At 43.2% G+C, this 10,975-nt stretch overlaps 1 pseudogene; it reads right to left on the bottom strand.

Annotated features, from left to right (window-relative positions):
• Positions 1–3,182: 3,182 nt before the first annotated feature.
• On the bottom strand, positions 3,183–10,493 carry LOC101522911 (putative acidic leucine-rich nuclear phosphoprotein 32 family member C; annotated as a pseudogene).
• Between the last annotated feature and the right edge of the window lie 482 nt (positions 10,494–10,975).

Genomic DNA, 10,975 nt, shown 5'->3' with positions numbered 1-10,975 from the left:
ATATATCCCTAGTTCATTCATGTGGATTGTATGACATTTAGAAGAATCAAAAGGGCGTATGGTGAGAAGTGGACCTTCTCCTCCCCTCTGGTTTCTCCCGGGTCCTGAGTTGTTCCCCTGGCAGGTGATTGCAGTGGTAGGTTTCTCATTGTTTCCGTTCTTCTTGTTCTTTATTCTGGTGCTGATTAATCACATCAACCCCCAACACACTTGCCCAGAAACTTTGCAGATTCCATATTTTCCTCCTTGGTTCACTTGAACTTTATTTACTCGCCCTTCAAAGTCTCAATGTTTTACTTATTTATGCAATCTCCATTTCTACTTATTGGTTACAAACTCCCTATGTCTTATTCTTACCTGTATTTAATCCCCCTTCTTAGACATCATTTGTGTTCTTTGTTCTGCCTTGTCTGGAATTTTTCTTTCGGACTGAGACTGAACCCTGTCTTTTCTGACTGCTTCATGTCCGTTTGAGTTTTTCTGTAATCTCCTAGGTAATTATTTCAGTAAGATGTAATCTATTAGGCATCTACAAAAGTGGTCATTTAACTTAAGGTTTTCATACTCCAAAATGATGCCAGATTGTATTAATTGAAATATGAAGTTACCTTTTTTGGCTCAAAATATCTAAAGTTAGCAAAAACCTGTTAGATATTATAATTAGAACATTGTCACTGGTTCATGAAAAAAAAATTGCCTGCAAATCTTGGAAAATAGGATCATTTGGAGAAAAAGATAAAATTAGTTTGTAGAGGAGAAAAATTTTAAACCACTAAAGAAGCATTATGTATATAATTCTTCAATTTTATGTGAGCATGTGGCTGAGAGCGTGATGTTTGAAGTCAGGCAGGCCCGTGTTTGCCACTGTCTATCTGCTTGAATTTGGGTAATTAGCATCATTGTTCAGAAGCTTGGTTTCTCACTTGGGAGACAATGAAAGCAAGTAATGTGCTGGACACAATGCCTGTATCATATTAAAAGTCCAGTCAATTTTACGTATTATTGAGATGGAGAAAGGAAGTTAGAGAGAAAGAGAAGAGAAAAATACTTTCATCCACTGACTGACTTCCCAAATATCCACGATGGCTGAGACTGGGTAAGGCTGAATCTGTTGGGCTGGGAGCGCAGTCTGGGTTGCCCACTTGGATGGTGCGGACACACTGCTTGAACTATAACCTGCTGCCTTCCATGGAGCGTATTAGCTAGAAACGGGGGCTGGAGCTGAGATCCGAACCCAGGTAGTACTCTGATGTAGGATGCAGGCATTTCAACCACTAGGCCAAATGTCCATGCATGTTTTATTGTTTTTCTTTCTTACTAGCTATTTTTGGTGGTTTGCTTCCTGTGTTGAGCAGAGTAGATGCTGATCTCCAAATCCTCATTCCTACCTGATGCTTATAACCAGTTCCTAGAATTTCCGATGACAAAAGGAGATCTTTAGAAAGAAGCTGGAAAACACATGAAAAGTGATTTTCTACCAAACTTCAGAAAGGAGTGCAAGCCTGCTAACACTGTAATGTGAGCCACAGCCTTATTTTGTATTTTTGGTCTCTAAATCTGTAAGTTAGCAAATTTATGTTATTTTAAACGATTATGCTTGTGGTGATTTGACAAAATCTCAAGAAGAACTGAATCCTTCTTCCCAGTAGGACTCACTTGAGGATCAATTTTGCATAGTTCATTATAAGCAGCCAAAATATAGGATAAAAAGTAGATAAAAAAATCAAAACGACTGAGGGTTCTAACTGAAACATACACCCTATTGAAATTTGCCCACTTTGAGTGAGGAAACCAGAGCTACAATAAGCCAGTTCTCCTTCCGAAGGTGGATTCCCATTGCAATGCAAGCTAAAAATAGTGGGGAAATTCTCCCATCTCACTGCCAGGGACAGATCCTCAACGACAATACAACCATCTCTAACCAGGGTTTTCCCCTCATTATCTCGGCCTCCTATAATTATAGATGGCTTTCAAGATTAATCATTGGCTATTATGAATTAGATATTAATATGTGACATTATGCCGATATTCTGCATATAATTTTAATTCTTTTTAAAATTTTCTTTTTATATTTTAAATGATGCTTCCATGGTTGATCTGGGTGGGAAGGATTGAGGGTTAGGAGGGAAAGTGGGTGTGTTTATTGTTTCCAGCTTTTTATTTCTTTTTTCTGTATCTGGGGGGGGAGGCGGGAGTCAAGGGGACAAGCCACCCCCAGCTTCCCACCCACCCCAGCACTCGGGGGATGGGAATGGCCACCCAATATCAACCCAGAGTCCTGATGTGGTGCATACTCCTAGGGTTCTGCACAAGTGGTTTCAGTCGTTCTGAAATGTTGTCGATCTCCTTGATCCAAGGATAAGAGGACAATTTCAACATCCATTGGTTGACTTAGTTCACTTTAGAGTCTCTATTCACCCAGATGTTAGCTGTCATCATTGGGCTGGAGTAGTTGTCTAATTTGTTCTGTTCTTCCTCTGCTATGGTAACAGATGTCTTCTGTAGGGCCCAATGGGCTGACTTGTCCTCTCTGTGGATCTGGGCCAGTCATTCACTACTCCATCTTTTCCACTGAGGAGGACCAGTTCTTGCAGGTGGGTTCAAGAGCCCATGCTAGGTGACGGGGCCATGCTAGAAACCCCACTGCCGGGCTCATGGACTTGGAACCTACCACACAGACAGACCCAAGAACCAGGCCTGGCAACTGAAGTCCCACCTAACCCCACACACTGCCCTGGGGCTCTTGGACCTGGCACCCACCATATATGTGGGTGCAAGGATCCAGGGCCAGGCAACCCGGGCCCTGCTGGACCCCCACTCTGGGGGCTCATGGACATGGCACCCACCACTAGGTAGACCCAAGACCTGGGCCAGGAGATCCAGGCCCCACCAGACCCCTGCTCCCAGGGCTCACAGACCTAGCATCCATTGTACAGGCGGGCTCAAAGATCTGGGCCAGGCAACCCGAGCCCTGCCGGACGCCCCACCCCCGGGGCTCACGGACCTGGCACCCATCATACAGGCAGGTCCAAAGACCCAGGCCAAGGACTTGGGCGCCACCTAATTTTAATTTGCATAAAATTTTAATAGTATTATAAATGTAGTCTTTTATTTTTCCAATGTGAAGTCATGAATCTCAGTGGATTGCAAAATCATTTTTAATAGGGAGTAAATAGCAGTTTTTAATAAAATAGAGTAGAAATGTCGTCATTGAGGCACGCGAGCTGCGGGAGGAGCTCGGACAGGTTTTCCCGGTAGCCGTTCAGGTTGGTCACCGCGCAATTGAAAAGGTCTAAGCTCTTGGGGTTTTCTAACGTTTTCAGGGGCTCCATCATGCTGAGGTCTTTAATTCTGTGGCCGCTTCAGTCTAGATGCGTTAGGCGCGGACACTTTTCTGCCAATACTTCCAGGTCCCCTGAGATTCTGTTACCGCTTAGTTCAAGCTTCTTGGGTTTGTTTAGCGAGGCCGAAGTTGTTTGTACTCAAGAATTCCAGTTCTTCAAATTCATCTGTCAGGCCTTTGATTTTTGCCTTCATTCAACCGACAGTTGTCTGGGACAAGCCCTTTCACATCAGAGGGCGTCCTGTTCTGCAGCTCTAGATGAATCTGTTTGTCCATGTCCACCTCTGGCCCCCGCGCCGGCGGAATTCAGGAATTCAATCAATAAACCCGGAACCCATGGCCGCGTGTTTTAGGACTTTGAAGGCTCAACCAGCTCCGCGCTCCGTGCTCGAGCTCCCAGCACCCGCGGCACACACGTATTGTAGGTCTTTTAAAAAGGATGTATGTATGTACGTGTACTTATTTATTTAGAAAGGCCGATTTACAGAGAGAAGGAGCAAAAGATCTTCTGTCAATTGGTTCACTCTCCAAGTGGCTGCAATGGCTTGAGCTTAGCTGATCCAGAGCCAGGAGCCAGGAGCTTCTTCTGGGTCTCTCATGTGGGTGCAGGGTCCCAACGTTTTGGGCCGTTTTTGACAGCTTTTTCAGGCCACAAGTAGGGAGCTGGATGAGAAGTGGGATCACTGGGACATGAACTGGTGCCCGTATGGGATCCCAGTGCGTGCAGAGTGAGGACTTATCTGCTAGGCTATTGTGCCAGGCTCCTACTGTAGATCTTTAAAACACTTATTTTAGTATCCAATTATTACCCAACCTCTTTAAAACGAATTCTACATTATGTTGGAATTTTGCTATTGCTGCGGGCATTGCCGACAGTTGCTGAAAAATGTATTTTCAGTATTGAAGATTTTGGAAGAGTGTAAATCCAACTTCCCTAACAGGATCTAGCAAACAGAGTTTGAGGTATCTGTGGGAGGAAGGAAGTCTATTTAGCAGTCTGGTGCATCTCAACACATCCACTTAATCATCCTAATAACACTAATATTTTATTCATTATTCAAATATTATTTGTGGCATATGGCCTTCCTGATTTAGAACTCTAAGTAGAAAGGAAATGGAGTCAGTAATTCCCCTCTTTCTTAAGTCTGCGGATAATCCTTTAGGTCAGCGGTATCCTAAATGAATAGCATGTTTTGTATGGTCTCTTGTTTGTGTGATTTTGTATGGCGCACTATGAACCTGGTTACTAACCTCTAGGCAGGCGGTTCTGGCCAGCTCACCCAAGGATATTACAACCTCATTTTTTATGTATATATTGAAATCTTAGAGGAGTTGAGTTGTGGATTTCACTGAGCTCCAGTGGGAAGCTCCGTAAGAATGACATGAAGATTGGGGAGGTAGCGTTTCAAGGCTACAGCAGGAGTTGTGTGATTCTCTGAAATATGCTGCATGGTCCCTGTCTCTGTGAAAAGAAAGACACAGCAGGAATACAGGGTCTCTGATAAGAGGGCCTGATAAGTAAGGGGTTAAATTTCTGGGTTCTGTTTGATGGGCTTTGTGGCCATTCTTCCTTTAAAAGTCAAGGCTGACATACAAAGTATCTTAGACTGGATACCTTACTAACCAACAAATTTGTTTCTCGTGGTTCTGGAAACTGGTGTATCCAGAATTAAGCACCAACAGGTTGTGTCTGGTGTGGGTCTATTGCCCAGGTGACTGTGTTTGCATGGGCAAAGGGACAAGGTGGCTCTCTTGGTACTCTTTTAAAAGGACATTAATCCCATTCCTGGCAGCTCTGCCATCTTGACCTAGTCCCACAAGCAGTGTGTCCTGATTTGGTCATGCTGTGATCAGAAGCAGGGAAGCAGGAAGGTTTAAGACATGAGCAGGAAGCCTGCCAGACTGCCTTGCCTTATTGTATCCTTTCCTAGAGTAGTAATGAGTGTGTTTATTTATTAGAAAAATGGTCTTTATGCATGCATGCCAGAGAATTGTAGAACCTTGTAGTACAATTAACACAACTTCAAAAAAAAGTAATAAAGCTCTATAGAAAGTTCACTTAAAATGAAAAGTTTTGGGGCCGGTGTTGCGGCACAGTAGATAAAACAGTGGACTATAGCACAAGCTCCGATTTAAGCATGTTTTGGATGCTCCGTTTCTAAGTCAATTTCCTGCTGATATGCTTGTGAAAAACAGCGAAAGATGTTACAAGTACCTGGGGCCCTGCTACCTATAAGGGAAAGCTAGATGAAGCTCTTGGCTTCTGTCATCATCCTGGCTCAGCTCCTGCCATGGTGGCCAACCGGGGAGTGAATACAGAAAAATTGTCCATCTATGGATTTGCTCCCCAAATGCCTGAACAGGCAGGGCTGGAGCAAAAACTGAGGCTGTCCTCCATGTCTCCCACCGGGTCAGTGACCCAGGTGCTTGGGCTGCTGCCTGCCACCCACCAGGGTTCACATGAGCAGAAGCCTAAATCCGGCACAGAGTTCGCAATTGGGAATCCAGGCAGTCCAGGATGGCGTGCAAGTGTCTGAACTGCTGTGTCAAGTGTCCATCCCACACCAATGGCTGGTTCATTGATGAAGTTTCCACTATTCGCAAGGCACTGTGTAAGAACCCAAAATGGAAAGAATAATAAAAACTATAAAAACAAAAATAGCTGTAAGCTTCCTGTCAGTATTGTCTGTGTTTCCAGTAGAACTGCTTTACACTGGGATAGAGCTCTGCTTTTCTCCCTAAGTAGGCCTGGTTTGAGAGTCCTTCATGGATGTGTTGTTACATCCCTGTTTTCTTAACTCTTCCCAGACAGAAGGATGTTGAAAAGCCCCCACTTCCTTGCTTTCCCTGAATTTCAAAGAATTATATATGACAATCATGGTGTTAGCCTACCCCTTACACACAATTAAATTTTTTAAAAAAGGTGAAAAATTATCTTGTAAAGGTTGACTGTAGTGACTTTCTTCACAATGGATGGTTGGAATAAGATGCATTCCTATCTTGTCCTTTACCTTTTGATGTCAAATATGGCCATTGTTCTGGAAGGAAGACTTTGATTTTGCTTTCAAATTAAGTTACTGCTAATTAAGAAATGAAGAGAAGCAGAAAAAGAGCTGAAATGGCACACTGGAAAGGATTTCTTCATCGTTAGAAGGACTGACGGTGGAACGGGGGCGTCTTTCCGGATGCCAGGTAGCAGGGTGGGCAGTCATGGAGCCCGGATCAACAGTCGCAGTTGTACCTTAAAGGACAAGTGACTGTTGGAGCTGAGCAGAGGTAGCAACGAGGAAATAACTCAGGGTCCTGGAGATGTGGACAAAGAATATTTTCTCTTCTGGCAAACTGACCAAAGCTCTACCTAAAATTTGATTTTGTTACTTATTTTTACTTGTCTGTACGTGATTTCCTTTACCTTCCTTTTAGTTTCCACACTTGGTTTAGCTAAAAGGCTGAGCAGCGATTCTTAAAGTTTCTTCTTCGTTTTAAAATCTAAGGCATTATTTCAGTTCTTTCAATTCTTCCTCCCATTCTGGTATCTTCCTTTCCCTATGTTTTTTCCCTCTTACCTCGATAGTGCTACTTTAATGATTGTAATAAAATAGTATTTATTGTTATTTGATGAAAACTGTATGTGACGAGCTTCAAAATGTCCATGGCAGATGCAAATGATTAAAAATCCACTCATGGATTTAGAAAACTTGTGCCCAAATTAACTTACCTTTTAATTTCGTTTTCCCATGAATTTTTTAAGGACTTTCATGTATTGCTTATAAGAAGAATATGCTTAGTCAGTTCTCCTTTGGTTAGACATGCCCAGTGCTGTAGGCAACAGGCAGTCATGAGAGCATCGGGGGGGAGCGGTTTTACTTAGACCACAGTATCTAATGAGACACCTCCTTTTTGTGCTCCTGAAAATGTGGTGCATGTGTCTACAGCATTGGCATCACCCAGGGGAACTCGTTAGCTTACAGGAGCTCAAGCAACATCTATTCTGAGTCATACACACGATGTAAGTTGAGGGTCTGTATTAGAAGACATACAATAACCTGTAGCTTTTCTACTGAAGGATTGTCGGTATACAGAATTTCACAACTGACTCTAGTGTGTGAGAGCTCAGGATTAAAGGCTATCCTGCTGTCTTGAAAGGATAAATGCAAGGCCCTAAAGTGGTAGCCTAGTGGCTAGTCCTCGCCTTGCCCATCTGGAATCCCATATGGGCGCCGGTTCTAATCCCGGCCTCTCCACTTCCCATCCAGCTCCCTGCTTGTGGCCTGGAAAAGCAGTTGAGAACGGCCCAAAGCCTTGGGACCCTGCACCTGCATGGGAGACCCAGAAGAAGCTTTTGGCTCCTGGCTTTGGATTACCGTAGCTTTGACTTTTGTGGCTAGTTGGGGAGTGAACCATTGAATGGAAGAGCTTTCTGTTTCTCTTTCACTGTATAAATCTTACTTCCCAACAAAAATAAATAAATCATTTTTTTTGAAAAGGAATAAATTCCCTATTCTATAAACTACCATCTAACATGATGGCTTAGATACAAAATTGCACTTGTTTTAGTGTGGTAGGTACATGAATAATTTTATATTCTAAAGAAATGTTTGCTGTGTTCGTATCATAATTATTGTACAGGCTCTGATTTTTATAGCTCTGCCTAAACAAATAACATATTTGCTGCCTCTATTCAAATGTCTGACCAGTTGGAGAAGCTAGACATGTGAAACCAGTTTAGGCTTACCAATCAAGTTAAGAAAAATAATACATAAACTTCCGCCTTTTACACAAGGCCTCCCATGATTTGCATAATGCTAGGGACTGAAGGAAGCTGGTAGGAGGCCAACATTCTCTGGGTACCTGTGTGACTCATTCACCTCATTTTTCTCTGTAGGCTTTTAACACTGAGGGATATTTGGAGATGACAATATTAAAATAATTCTGAGCCCATTAAACTGTATGCTGTCACCCTCTATGAGAATTTGCTTTTCTGGCAAAACATGCTGTCATCACTGTTTGTATTTTATTTCTGCCTTGGATTTTGAGTCCTGCATGCATGAGGATCTAGCGCAGTTCTTTAGATAGACTGCTTTTTAACTTAGGAAGCACAAGGCCAGTGCCTGCTGTCTTGCGAATAAGAGAATCCAGACCACGATTCATGAAATTAAGGCTTTATTGTCAAGTAAATTGACTTGAACTTACAATTGTGAACAACTATGGAAATTTTTTGCCTTCTTTGAAGGGGAATTTTTGAAAGCTAGGGTCCTGTGTAAACCTCAGAGGGGTTGTGGCAGGGACCGCATCCGTCCTCAGGCTTGTGTACAGTTTTCTTTCTTTTTCGCAAATACTTCGGTCCTTCCTAGTTGAGAGCTGGGTGAGGATCTGTAGAGGGTGGCCAGAAGCTCTGTCCTGTGCCTAGTCAGGTGACCACCTCTGCCCCAGATGGCCTCAGGGAAGATGTCACAATCTCCATCTTTAGCACTTCCGCCTGGCCAAGGCTAACAACCCTTCCTGAATTTTTCAAAGCTCCGCCGAAACCACACTGTGATATCCACCAGCAAATGTTTACCAACGGTTCAGGGATGACAAAGGAAAATTACAGCGCCATGAGGAACAGCAACTGCGCCTTGCTCTTCACCGCGTGTTCAGAGCCTAGGCTCAGCTCACACGAGTCCCAGCAAGAAAACAGCCAGCGTGACAGGTGTCTTCCTGTCAGTCTCGTCAAGCTGCTGTGTCTGCTTGAGACGGGCTTGTTCCCTTCTCGGTCCAGGGAGCATGTGTTCCTAGGTGATTGGATACTCCTCTTGTCACAGCCTTGAAGCAAGAGGCTTCTCTGCTAGGGGAGAAGTACAGTGACGATGACATCGTGTGTCCTGGGGACAGAACACCTGCAGGCTTTCAGGTGACCGCTGTCCCTGACGATGACGTCAGGGACCTAACAGCAGGTGTCTCAGAACAACTCCAGAACAATCCACAGTGTGCTGTCACACACCAACATTTCATGATGCAAGGAATTTCTCAGAGCATGTCATTTTGTGTGGTATTTCTCATCAGGGCTGTGAAAATAATTGCTGGGAATGCTTTGTTTCCCCCTCTGTTTATTTATCCAAACTTTTATTTGGGAAAAATTATACCATTCTCGATGGCAAACTGAAGATACATATGACGGATAGTAGAACTTTGATCATATGAGTAAACTGTCTCCTGCAGTACCAGAGGGGATTAGTTCCAGAACCCCATGAATGTAAAATTCCGAATGCTCAAGTTTCTTATATAAAATGGCATATTTTCATATTACCCATATATACTATCCTGCGTGCTTTAAATAAGTTTTAATTACCTGCGAGCATAACTGTAAGTGCTTAATCGTTAATGCCGTATCATTCTCTGTATAAATGACACTAAAACAAAAACCAGTGTACATGTTCATTATAGGTACATCTTTTTTTTCTAACCAAAGTTGCTGGAATTTGTAGACAAGGAACACGATAATGCGGAGACCAATGGTATTTTTGGAGTTACGTGCTGCCACCTTCTGGTCATTACTAAGAAGGCATCTAAATGAAAACAATATGACTACATTTTCTTTGTCTATAGCTACAATGCCGTGATGCACATAAATAGCAGAATGCTAAGCTTGTAACTGTTACTAAAGGACTGTACCGCTGTAATAATAAGGAGGGGATGGAGGGAGGGAGAAGATGAGGAGGGGCAAAGGAGGGGATGCAAGTGAGAGGAGTCCCTACACCTACAAAACTGTATCCTCAAAAAATGACAAAAATGACTTAAAAAAATAAACTGAAGCTGAGAAGCAAGGTAACTGAGGGTACTTTGAGCTTGAGCAGCTCTTTTGGAAGCCTAACTTGCAGCCATCGCCCTGGAAGTCTCTGTAATGCTTACTAAATGGGGGTTCCTGGACCACACTTACACAATTGGAGTCTCTGGTGGTCAGAGGGTTGTAACGCAATGAGAGGGTTTGTTATTGTTATTTTAAGCTGGTAGCAATGTTGTCATATTGTTATATTTTTTACACACTTATGGGGATGAGCCAGCATTTACAGTAGCAGGAAAAAATGAGAGAATGCTTTTCCTTATGCAGGAAACAGTGGCAGACAAAGAGGAGCACTTACCTTTCATGGAGTATGGGGAGTTTATCCATGTTAGTGGGAAAGAATTTTGGAGTTTCTGGGTATAAATAGTGAGGTGAATAGATACTGTGGTGAGAAATTATGGGAATTCTAATTCTGATTTTTCAGAGATATAGCAAGCAAGATTATCAGGTGAAAATTGGGATTAAGGAGATGTTAGAAATTTGTCGTGAGAATAATGACAAATGAATACTGTAGCAAAAACGCAGGGTGGAAGTGTGCAGGAGCTGAAGAAATAGCGTCTGATTTTTGGGTCCTGCTAAGAGCTCACCTGCAGATTGTCGACCAGTTTGAAGGGAGACCAGGGCAGGGTGTTCTCACTTTTACGCAAGAAGCTGGGTACAGAGTACACGGAGAGATGAAATTCTTCAAATTAGGGTTTCTGTGGGAGCTGATGGGAAGAGGGGGGCAGTTGAGAGTACGAGCAGGAGGACCTGAGGGGTCAGTGAGGTATATGGCAGTGCCTCCCCTTGAGGCACTGGCAGCCCATACA

This window comes from Ochotona princeps, chromosome 9 (genome assembly GCF_030435755.1).
Source record: "Ochotona princeps isolate mOchPri1 chromosome 9, mOchPri1.hap1, whole genome shotgun sequence".
In the NCBI taxonomy this organism is placed as follows: Eukaryota; Metazoa; Chordata; class Mammalia; order Lagomorpha; family Ochotonidae; genus Ochotona; species Ochotona princeps.
This window is presented reverse-complemented; position numbering and strand designations above follow the sequence as displayed.